General features: G+C 45.4%; 2 protein-coding genes across 3 annotated transcripts in view; one reads left to right on the top strand and one right to left on the bottom strand.

Moving 5' to 3' along the window:
* INSYN2A (inhibitory synaptic factor 2A) overlaps positions 1 to 8,201 on the bottom strand; it is a 40,198-nt gene extending 31,997 nt beyond the window's left edge. The window contains exon 1 of the mRNA XM_014879604.2: positions 8,080 to 8,201. The gene's annotated coding sequence lies outside the window, so the exon portion shown is untranslated. The remainder of the gene's footprint in view (positions 1 to 8,079) is intronic.
* Positions 1 to 12,320, top strand: part of DOCK1 (dedicator of cytokinesis 1) — a 255,021-nt gene that overhangs the window by 111,673 nt on the left and 131,028 nt on the right. The gene's annotated exons all lie outside the window — the stretch shown is intronic.

The following is a 12,320-nucleotide window of genomic DNA, read 5'->3' on the forward strand; positions in this document are numbered from 1 at the left end:
TTAAGAGCACACAGGATTTTGTGGATGGATGGTTTGACTTAAAATAATGCAGGGAATTGCAAATAATTGACTTTTTGCGTGGGAAGTGATCTGCAGCATCTTTAGGCTTCTGGATATTTCCAGGCTGGACATTCTCCTGAGAAATCTCCACTGCCTCAGATATAATTTTATATGCCTAAATAGCACCTTAAACCACTTACTTTTCAAAAACTATTTGATGTCTGTAAGTCATAAGTGTATCCATGGAATATTTATCCAATCGTACTGTTAAAAATAAAGAGCAGAAAGAAACTCAGATTTACTTCATAGAAACAAATCCAGTATAGAAACCTAATGTTAATTCTAAATATCCCATACATTCTGGCTTCATTAAATGAGTGTTTTTATTCTTTTCAAAGGAACTTAGTTGTTAATTAGCTGACAGTGTTGTTATGTTAAAAACTTCAAAATTATTTAGTATGATGATACTAAAAGTACTAAAAGTACTAAAAGTAATGTTCAGTAAAGAAGACTGTCAGGATAAAAATGTTGGAAAATACAGATTATCTTAGGCAGTTATTAATTATAAAAGTCGTTTGCAGAAATTCTGCCTGTCTTAGGAATTTTTGGAGGGCTTTAATACAAAAGGACTGAGGAGAAATTCTGACTTCCAGATAAATCTGAGGGTGCAGGTATTCCCAGTTTTTAGGGGATAAAAAAATACTGATGAGAGGATTATTAGGAAAACTGATGGGGTAGCCCAGCCTGTCTATTTAATCACAGAATCGTTCATGTAGAATAACAGACTTAGCAGTGCTGCTAAATGTCAAACCAGTATTTTTTTTTTAACTCTGTTTTGAAACCCTGAGGCGCTGAACTTGAATTTTCTCTCTCTTGAACTTCCTTATTTATTGCTCAATCCCGAAGTCATCCTTACTGCTGCATTTCCAAGTGCCTTGGAAGTGTTCCTTTGGAATTATCGGGATCCTGTGGCATTGGATTTGTCTTTTCTCCCCTCCCCTCCATTGGCAAGCTCTGTGAGAATGATGTATAAAATAATAGCTTATGGCTGAGATACCCAATAAATGCCTTTAAATGCTCTTGTGAGCTTCAGCTTCAGAACTAAGTGGCAACAAATAAAATGTTCGATTTAATAAGCCTGGAGACTTTTAGATAAAACAGGAATCTGCTGGAGGATAAACTACTTAAAATTTTCCTTACAAACCAAGCCAGTTTCCCTGAATGCAGCTGGTAGAGGCAATTTTCTTTAATTTTGACATCTCTACTATGCTTTCGGAGCACAAATTTTAATAATACTTAGGTTTTGTTGCTTCCTATATTGTTCTGTGCATAGAATTAAAAGGAATCCATTCAATGTGATAAAATTCTGGAAAAGAAGGGTTATTTTCCCCATAACAGAATTTTGCAAGGAAGAGCACCATTAACAGGAGATTTGCACTTGCACTAAAACCAGTGTAGACTTACGGGGTGAGTTAATAACTGTTAACTTCCCAGTGGAACAAATGCAATGTCACAAGATACTCCCTGTGAATCAGAGTGTTCTGATCTCAAACATTTGCTGGGATTTAGTGGACTGGAAAAAATAATGTCACTGTTAAGATAGTGATGCTGATTTTTCTCTCTGTGCTCTGCAGCTCCGGCTCTGAGGATGAGAGGAGGGAGGGTTTCTTTAGCATTATTTTGTTAAATATTTATTATTCTTTAGCATTATTTTGCCATGTAAATCTGGGCAAGGCTTTGTCCCTGCTCCAGGGGGAAGAGGAGGAGGAGCAGGATGCTGCTGAGGAGGGGTTGCTAGGAGAATCCCTGATAGTTCTGCTCAAACTCTCCTGGCTTGCAGGAGTCCAAAAGCCACAGGACTTGCACTGGAAGGTTTTTCATTTTTATAGGACTTTCTGGTAAATAATTTAAAGGGCAAGCTGTTAAAAACAAGGTTTAAGGCAGTTCCTTATCGGCATTACTGCTGAATACTAAGTTTAATTGTTCTTAGTTGACATCAATAGGTTTTGTGGGTGTTTAATGAAAAAAAACCCAGGCAAATGACAGGGAAAAGCAGTGCTGCTCTTTAGCTTTGACCAACAGGGTTGTAAAACTGTCAGAGCTCTGCACAGAGGGATCTGAATGCTGAGAACACGGAATCATGGAATGGTTTGGGTTGGGAAAGACCTCACAGATCATTTCATTCCACCCCTGCCATGGGCAGGGACACCTCCCACTATCCCAGGTTGCTCCAAGCCCCGTCCAGCCTGGCCTTGGGCACTGCCAGGGATGTGCAGACTGTGAGCACCTACAGCAACTGCAGCTGCTTTTGTTTTCATCAGAGATTTTCAAGTGTTGGGTGAAGAGGATAAAGCAGATAAGCAGGTCCCAGCTCCAGGCTTTGCTCCTGCATCCTTAATTTTGCTCTGCAGATCAGAGCATTCCCTTGGGAATGCAGGTGATCCCATCGTGCTGGAGCTCCCTACAAATGGGAGATGACAGTGACATTCCTGGGGGCAGAGCCCTGTCAGCTCTTCCTGCTGGGATCGGGGTTCCAGGCAGACGAGCTTGGGAGGGTGTGGAGTGTTGTTAAACAACCCAGCCGGGTAATTTAGGTCTAAAATCTGACATCATTAGCACGGTGTTAATTGGGGAATAGGATCTGTCTAGATGTGTTTCTGCACTCCACTGCTGGCAGCAGTCACCACCAAATAAGAGCTGTGTCATTTGTCACCTTCTTGAGGAGCACACTCCTGAAGTTTCTGGTTTCAGGCAGGTTCTGGTTCTGCTGGAATTCTGAATTATCCGTGTAGAGGTGCTGGTGTTGGGGGAATTGCACAGATCAGTCTCTCTCCTGTTAGAGCATTGTACAAAAATTCCCATTAGTTACCCAAAAAGAGTTTTAGTAGAGCAAAAAGCTTCAGTTGCTGAGGGGAATTACAGTCCCTAAAGCTACAAAGCTTCCTCAAAGCTGGATCTAAGATGCTTTTGAAATACTGGCAAGGAAGAACCAAAATCTTGTGCAAGGGGCAGTTGTCTTAAATTCCCCAAATCCCAAGTTCTCATCAAACAAGAGGACTCTGGGAGAGGGCTGATGGAAATTGCTCCTTCCAGGGAGCACAGTTTTGGTGCCATGTGAGAAGAACTGCGTGGGGAATGAAGAGGGAAGCAAACACAGTGTGGAGTTGCTGAGTACATTGCTCCCAGGTTTTTGTGGATCTGGGATAACGTGGAATAGGATTTTAAAATCAACCTGGTGTCCCTGCCCACGGCAGGGGGTTGGAATGAGATGATCTTTAGTGCCCTTCCAATCCAAACCACTCTGGGATTCTGGATTTTAGGATGGGTTGTTTGTGATAGGGATGATTAGGAAGTTTATTAAAATAATAATTAAAGACCATCTCAAGGATTTTTTTTGGCTGGGGAAGGCACCACAACTGGCCACCAGACAGATAATTTGAATCACTTTTCTTGTGGCTTTGTGTGCTTTTATTACAACTTGTGAATGCAGGAATGCACCACGTTCTCCTCACCAACCTGCTCAACTAAAACCCACGGATTCCTCTGGAATTCAACAATTTAGGCTCAGTCTCCAGAAGGGATCAGTGTTATCGCTGTCAGCAGGCAGTTCAAGCATAATTTCTGCTGAATTACTCTCTCCAGCAGTGGGATGTTTTATCTGTCTCTTTGTCAGCTCTGGAGAGATATCGCTGTGTTTTATTTGCTGATGGCCTTGATACACAGAAATGTATTCAACTGATCCCCAAGTTAAATTTCTGTACTCATGGATATCTCCTCATTCTTTTCTCTTCTCTGTTTGCAGGAGAGAATAATGAATATAATAACAAAATGGGCATGAACAACCAATTACTACTGGTTGGAAAGAGACTTTGGGCTTGTTGTAGATTCTGTGTTTATTCATAGATAAATACACCAAAATTAGAGATTTTACTGAATTCCCTCTTCTTCCTTCTCCCAGGAAGTAACTAACCAGACCAAAACTACTTGATGTGTTATTAACTTTTAAAATACAGTTCTGAATTCACACCCCTGCTTGAATGGGTTTGTCTTGGGCATCAGAGAGCCCCTGTTCCAGCTTTTAAAAAGTCATTTACACCATGGTTGGGCTTTATAAGCTTTGACCTCACTAAAATTGTTCTAAGCAATGCGATCACAACCTTGAGATGAGAATTGGAAAAAAAATGGAAGAGGAGAGAAGGGCAGCTGTGAAACAAGCAGAGAAGGTAGGCAAGAGCACAAAACAAATAACTCCTTTTTTTGTGGGCTTGTTACAATTCCTCCTTGCTCAGGCCAGATGGAAAGAGCTTCCTCTGCTTTTGTTTTTAAACTGGTTTAATTTGGTAACTACGTGGGCTTTATTTATAGGCTTGCTCCAGCAATCATGGGCAGGCAAAAATAACAGCAGCAACCTGCTTCTGTTGCCCAAGGATGGCACAAACACGAGTCAAAGCTGGCGTTTCTGAGATGTTTAACAATTATTTTTGATTTGGGCTGAGTCTGAGACCAGGTATCAGCAACTCTGGGGAGTGGGACATGGTAGAGCTCCAGCACTTCCTTGCCAGGACAGAAATCTCTTGTAACGATTTAGAAGTTTGGATCTACACCTGAACATAGCAAGACTTGAAGGTGTCAGGTCATTTTAATCCATCTTTGTTTAATTCAGACTTTGAAAATGGCCCTTACTCCTCTACACTCCTCTGTATCAAAGCCAGTGGATTTAGCTGGAAAAACTGGAGTAAGAACAGGGTCGATGTCTTGTGCCACTAAAGGGGGAGAAAAAGAGGCAAAGAGGAAGCCAAATGTTGCTGTTTGATCACTGAATTGTTATTTTTACAGCAGTTCTCTTTGCCTGGGGGACGTGTGCTGGGATGTCTTAATGGGAAGCAGTTTTCAGACACTGATCACCCTGATACAGAGCAAAGGTATGAACAGGGTGAACTGTTCTCAGGAGTGTAAAGGGATCACTTTTCTGCCTCAATGTAGTAAAACTGGAGTAAACACCTTCAAATGGGGATGTGCCACTACAATAACGGAATGCTCTGAGCACATTCTGTGTGGTCAATAACAATTTCAAATCGAGTGTCAGTATCCAGGGAGTCGTACCTGTGTGTGTTCAGAGGTTATTCAGGATTTTCTTACCAAGCACCAGTTTTCAGAAGGCTGAATGTGGAGCTCTCACTGAATTTACCACTCTGAGATGATTTTTTTTCCCTTAAAATATGCTCACGATTTCATTTTCATAAAGCCTATTTAATTTGCAAGCTGATTGGTAAAAATACAAGGGAGTACTGGGCTATAAAATAGATTTGCTGCTTACATGTTTTTTAATATGTTAGACAAATTTTCAGCAGTTCTTTAAACTGTGCCTGTCATAAAGCAGAATATAAGAGCTTTTTATTAATAGCTAGTTCAGATAATCACGTGAATTTTTTATGGTCTCAGATATTCTAGATTTACTGTCATTTCCTCAAGTGGGCATGAATTATGGGACTGTACATCCCTAGTTCTCTCTGTCCTGTGCTTGGATAAGGAATGGCCTTGAGACATCCCAGCTCAGGAGCTCTGTGGAGGTGTCCTTACATTTTAGCAGGGATTTTTGGCAAGCTCACAGGTTTCCCTGACTGGTTTCCACATCAGTCACGGCAAAGGACTGGCATGGCTAAGTTTGCTTTTAAATCCTCCAGAAGCAAACATTAGTGTTGGTGTTTCCTTGCCTTCTGTACAATCCCCGGCTGAGTCGGGATTTTTGGATTCCCAGGCAGTGTCCTGGTGGTGACCAGTGGTGTCTGCTCACTGGTGGTGCTGGGCTGGGAGGTGACGCCGCTCCGTGACTCGGCACTCGGGCAGCTCCTGAACCACATCTGCCTTCCCTGTGTTCCTCTCCACTGAACTTAGCAGTCTTTTTTCTGAGTTACTGATACCTAGATTAGAATATAGAATATGCTGTGTGTGCCCCTCGTGCAGAACTGCTGTGTGTGTGTGCAGTGGTTATCTGGGGAAAAGGCAGCGAGGATCTTACGAGCTCCTTGTTTGTGAGCTCAGTTAATACAAGGGTGCACTGAATGCTAAGTGCTGGCCCTCTTGATAAGGAACTGAGCACTTTCTCTTGTGGTGCTCCTGCCCAGCTGGGTTTTTATGTGTCAGTCCCAGGGAAAAGCACTGATCCCATCCAGGATTAGAGTTATCTCCAGCATCTCGTTAAAAACACACATCGTTAATAATGATGGAATCCTAAAGAAACATCATTTTTCATCAAGGGCATCGTGACATCCTTATAGAAAAGCCCTAAAAAAAAAGCTGATTTACTATCAGCTTTCCCCATCATGTGAACGGAGGATGCTGTCAGTGCAACAGCACCTTAAACTCTGGGGCAGGAATTTTATTTTAGAACTGTTGGAATTAGAACAATTCAGTCTGAGTCTCTGGATTAGCAATCTGTATTATGGATTTCTCCTGGAATAAGGGGCCCTATGCCACCACTGTATAGCAGAATATCACCCTCCAGGTTATAAATTAGTAATACCTGAGCGCTGAGATATTTTCATCTAAATATGAATTTTTAATGCCAGGAGAAAAAACCAGCTTTTAACTTAGAACTGTTATTTGTACTCGGAGGGAACAGATCATCATAGTCCAGCCAGCCAGGCACGAGCAGGCTGGTGGAACACCAAGAGTGAGGAGATCTGCTCCTCTCCCTGATTTCCTGTTTTTACTATTGCTCTGTTGGCTCGGAATTTAACATGAAATTAATCCCAGTCCATGGCTAGGACACAGTTGCATATCATGTGATTATTTTTATTTATTAATTTATTTATTTGAGCTAGGAGTTTTTCCATCGAGAAGCCAGATTTTAACCTTGATACATGCAGCATTCCTGGCAGCCCGGTAAATCCGAGCACGATCCGACATGTAAGCAAAGGGAATAAATTCCCAGTTTCTATCAGACGTGACCTGTTACTGGTTTGCCTTTCCTCAGCACTTGCCGGCATTCAGCTGGGGAAAAAAGAAATGATTCTCCGAGGCTGGGAAAAACAGGTCTTCCCAGATTTGCCGCTTTTAGAGCCTAATGAGTTAAATTTTCCTCCGTGCAGGATTTTAAGCTGCTTAGACACACAAGGTCAAAGCAAAGCGCTCCATTCCCTATTCCGACTCGGGGCTGACAGGGGGGCACAGCTCCCTTGGGACAGAGCCCTCGGGAGACGGCGACATAAGCAGGGAATCTATTCCCTGAATCTATTCCCTGCTTCCAGCAGTGCAAGATGTCCCTGTCGTGGCGGGGCTGGCGGCCCCCCCGGCTCCTCCAGGCACATCCCATGGAACTGCAGTCCTGCATCCCCTCGCTGCCGTAACTCTCCGTAAACACGGCATTAAGTACAGGCGCTGAGGTCACGGCACAGGGTTTTTACCAGCGAGGGAGGCAAGATGGAATTGCAGAGCGGGAAGCTCGGGATGCCTTGCAGGATGCGAGGACTTTGGGGATGCTTCCCTGCTACCTTTCGTCCCGTTTTCCTCCGGCGTTCGCACGGCATCCCCGATTTCGGTGATGGAGATGGGGGGACTCGGGTGTGTTAAATCGGGAGAACCCTGCACGGTTCACTGAGCAGCAGCAGCTTCAGTCCCCGAGGAGGATTTTTGGGTTGGTTGGGCTTTTAATGAAGTGCTGTACTGCAAGTTCAGGGATGAACACATCCCGTGTTCCTCCATCGCCGCTGTACGGACACTTCATTAGGACGGCTGAAGTTAATAAGCGGCGGTAGTTCCTCGCCATCAGCCATGTGAAAAGCCAAAGCACTTCGTGCATCCTCTCCGAAAATCCTCCAGCGACCCCTCTCCCTTCCCAGGCACCGCTGGAAGGGGAGCAGGCAAAGAAACGCCGCTATTTTTCTATAAGAAAGTCGCGTATCGAGATATTCTCTCCTTATCTGTCACCAAAGTTATTGGATGCAGGAGCTGTTCCCAGGCAGGCAGATACGCTATTGCATAACGCTGGCGCTCAGCGCCAGCCAGAAACCTCATCCCTACGAAGTTTTAGCGCACGGGGCTATTTCGGGGTGTCGGGGCGAGCGCTCAGCGCCTTACCTTGTGCTTCCTCACGCAGAAGCGGCGGTCTGGGCGAGCATCTCCCTCCAGCCGCCGGGGCGAGCTGGGCGTCAGCGCCTGAGAGCCGGGGCGCATCTGCCGCGGAGCCGCCGAGCCGCCGGAGGAGCCGCAGCCGCCGCCGCCGCCGCCGCCGCCGCCGCCGCCGCGCTCCCCCGCTGCCCTCATGGGCTGCGGCGGGGGCTCGCTGTCCGGGGGTCCCCTCGGCCCGGGTCCCCGCCGAGGGGAACTTGTTGAGCGGGACCGGCGGGCGTCCCCCAGCCGGGCGGGAGCGGGGAGGAGGAGCCGGGGGCCGGGCTGGCGGCGGGGGCGGGCGGGGGAGGTGGGGATGGAGCGATGCTCGGCGGCCGCGCACAAGGAGGGGAGAAAGCGCGGAGCTGACGCTCGCTGGGAGCTCTCTCCGTTATTGCTGTGGTTCCTCTGCGCGGGGGTTCATTAACAGCAGAGCCGGGCACACCATCCCCGGCTTTCCAGGCGCGCTACGGGAGCACTGGAGCAGCCGCAGAGTGGGGGATGCTGATCCATTGGGAATTTCAGCGAAGCGCTGGGTTAAAGCTACACGGCTGCCTTTTATTGCGAGGGAAAGTGTTTAAGGTGCTAAAGGAGTAGCTGCTCCCATTTGCTTTTAAACCTTGTCTAAAATGGACGCGAGTTCAGAGCGAAGCAGTTTGGCAGAGGGCATTGATAAACGTGATAATCTGCGTAAAACTTGAATCCCATCTTTCCTCCTTTTCTCTCATTTTACAGAGGGCTTAGCAATGATGTTTTCACTTAAAAAAAAAAAAAAAAAAAGTCGGGAGTTAAATAGGTCGTGTGTATTTAACCTGAGTGATAGACAGAAAATGCCATGACAGGAACAAGAATCGGTCCGAGTTGGGAAGCGTTGGGTTTGTGTTTCATTCTGATATTCCCAGGAGTTTTGTTGTTCAATAAATACTTTCCTGCAGGAAACTCCCCTAGCCCAGGTGCCAGGAGGCATGGACCACGGAGTTCCTTTGTCACAGCACTGCCTTCACCACTGATACCCATGAGGGTTTTTGATTTTGGGGGTTCCTGAAACCACCCCTGATTTGAAATGGCCGATGAGAGCGGCTGGACCAGCCCAAAATGTTCCACCACGACCCCCACGCCACAGCAGGCAGGGACAGCCGAGCTGGGCATGGATGAGTGCAGGCACCCACGGACACGATGCAGCAGCAGCACTGGCTCGAGTCCTGGCTGCTTTTGGAGTTAATTAAGCAGGAATTGCAGCACGGAATTGGCGGTGCTGGGATCCGCGTGGCTCTGGCTGTCACACTCTGGCGTGGGGATGGAGGCACGGAGAGCCAGCCCTGGGCTGTGCAGGATGGATCAGAGCAGTGCTAACAAAGCAGGCAGTCAGCAGAGGGCAGCTCCGTTGTTCTCCCTGCCTGCTACCTGGCCAGGTACTCCCGTTGCCTCTTCCCTCTGTTCCTTATCTCTGCCTCTGAGCCCTAAACCGGGGTGCCAGGGCTGTGCCCTCCACATCACCTGCTGCTCTGCCCTGTGACACATTTAGCTTTCATCGCATTTAGCACTCTCATGGTATTTTATCAGAGATTTTTATTTTTTTTTTCCCCAAAGAACTTAAATATCGACCAGCTTATTGATGCAACAGCAACCACCACGCTGTTGTTTTTTTTTCTTTCTGTTTTTCTTTCCAGCAGAAAGTGCTGGACTTTTCCAGTGCTGACTTGCTGTACTCCAGGTCCTCTGTGAATTTCTCTCTACAAAAATAAATGTGGTTTTGGCTGCAGCCTGGATACAGACGTGGGTAAAATTACATGGTAGGGTGACCACGTCTGAAATAATGCAGGCTACTTCCTCAGAGCAAACAGATCAGTGGTAGGAGATGCTGCTGCTTTTTCACAAGCTGAAAATGTGAGTTTATCCAGCCCATGATTACTGGAAGGAAATACTATAACTCGATATCCTGAGTGACTTGAAAGGAGAATCTCTCTGACAGAAGCAGCAGTTAAACATCATTCTTGTCTTCTCCATAATGATATTTAGAAGCTGTTGTCTCAGGGCTGATTAGTCTTGCACAGCATTATGCATATGTCCCACTTACAAACTGTACAGCATCTTCTGGAGGTTTTTAGGGAATTAAAAAGTACTTTCTGATGTGGACCAGATTCATGTATAACTGCTGACACCGTTGGTGTATACAGGGATCTTTTAAATCAGGCTTTGTGAAAAATAAAGTGTTTTGTGATTATCATGCTTGATGTTACTGTAACAGCACATAGAAGTAAATACACTGGGAAAGTGGAAATGCTTCATCATCCCATTTGTCAATTTTTTAGCCCTTGAAAATGCTGAGCACAACTGTTGCATAATGAAATGTGGTGCTGAAGAGATGCTTGAGAGGGGAGAGAGGGGTTGGGTTTGAGCCTGGGAGGGTGCAAAGAGAAAGGAGACAATTAACTGTAGTTGGTTTGGATTATAAATTTCTCTCTCATGAAGTGTCCTACCTTCCCAGATTGGCCTTTTCTCCCTGTGTCTGTCAGGGAGGAGTGAGCACTGCTAGGGAAGTCCAAGTGGAAGTCCTGCCTTGGACTTCTGGGGGGGAGTGGGCAAACCAGGGATTGGAGAGCAGTGAGATGGAGTTTTAGTGGCATTCTCTGTGGAGGAGTACAGTAAGGGGCCCTGCTCCCTCACTGCTAATTGCAGCATAAATTCAGAGAGGCGCCTGTGTGTGTATTTGCAAATATTCCTCACACACAGCCTGCTCTTACAGACTTCAGGTTTTACTTGATGTTTTTTCTTACATTCCATTTCTGAGGACACATGTGGATGTCTGTGGGAGGGTCAGCCTGACATGTCCTCCCCACACTCAGGTTTTGGTTCAAGGATTGCCCCGGTGAATGCTGTGCCTGGGGGGATTTTTTGCTGAGCAGTGCTTTGTAGGATTATGCTCCTCTGATAGTGGAACACTAAAATGTAATTTTCTGGAACAGTCTGTGAAGCTCTTGTAGAGGAAAGCTCACTTGCAGCTCAGGGAAAAGCAGGTGGAAGCCAGAGCTCGAGTTACCTGCCAGGTGTTCTGGTGACCACCAGTGTGGGGAAGAAGGATGATAAACCAGCACCAATGGGATTTTCAGATCTACATTGAGTAAATAATGTTAGGAGGCATAATTTAAGACCCAACACTGAGTCCTAACATGCCTGGGCTGGGTTCCCAGGGATATTAATTCTTTAGGGCCAGGTTGATTTATGGCAGAACTTCCCACCTGCTGGACATGAAAGAAGAGTGAAGTTCTCTTGGCTTGAAGCAGAGCTGTGGACAAAGTTGTGCCTTTACTCTCTGTAGACACTTGGAACCAGTTCTGTCTCTGTTAAAACCAACTATTCTCACTTTGCTCAACCTTTATTCCCATTAATTAAGTGGTTATTTTCATGCCTTTAGATGATAACTACTACTAAATTGGTGATTTATTTATTTATTTCCTCCAAGCTGCCATTGGAAAAGAAATGGAGGGATGTTAAATATGCTAAATATGCTCCTGTGCTCCTGCAAAGGTGAAGGCAAACTTGGCTGGAATTTCAAACAGGTCTTCATGCAGTCAAATCCTTGGAGGTGCTCCTTGCTTTGGGGGAGGATATTTCCTGCTTGGCTGTGATGCAGAAAAATAAGGTCTCTTGGAGTCATGTTTGGCAGAAATTTGGGAGATTTGCTGGAGTGTCTTGCTCCACGAGCTTGGAAAATTCATTTGAGCCTATGCTGATGTCTGTTCTTTATGTGTAAAGTGCTAATTCCACATCTCTTTACTTAAAGGAACATTTTGGAGATAAAATGGATTTAAGAATATGTGTCTAATACCCATAATACCTGTGTGCAGCTGAAATATTAAACAGCTGATTGAGGGAACTGCTCTTTGTGGGTTTTCTGCTTGGAGAAGAAAAATGCTGAGTAACCTCATTAGCTCTGATGGTTATTTCTGTGCTTCGTTGGGATAAGAATGAGCAGGATTTAGTTCTCTCTCTCAATTTCCCATTGCACAGATCATTGGAAGAAAAATATAACAGCAGGTCTCACCAGCTAAAGCTGAGATTTTGGGTTCCAGTTGAATGCTGTCTCATCAGGAGCCCAAATTGCTGGAGATGTTTATCAAGAAAATCTAAATTTTCTTGGGATAGGAGTGGGAGTTTTGTCATATTTTCACTGTGTTTATAGTTCAGAAAAGTTCCTTTTCAGCACACAG

Source organism: Sturnus vulgaris, chromosome 8, assembly GCF_052056855.1.
Source record: "Sturnus vulgaris isolate bStuVul1 chromosome 8, bStuVul1.hap1, whole genome shotgun sequence".
In the NCBI taxonomy this organism is placed as follows: domain Eukaryota; kingdom Metazoa; phylum Chordata; class Aves; order Passeriformes; family Sturnidae; genus Sturnus; species Sturnus vulgaris.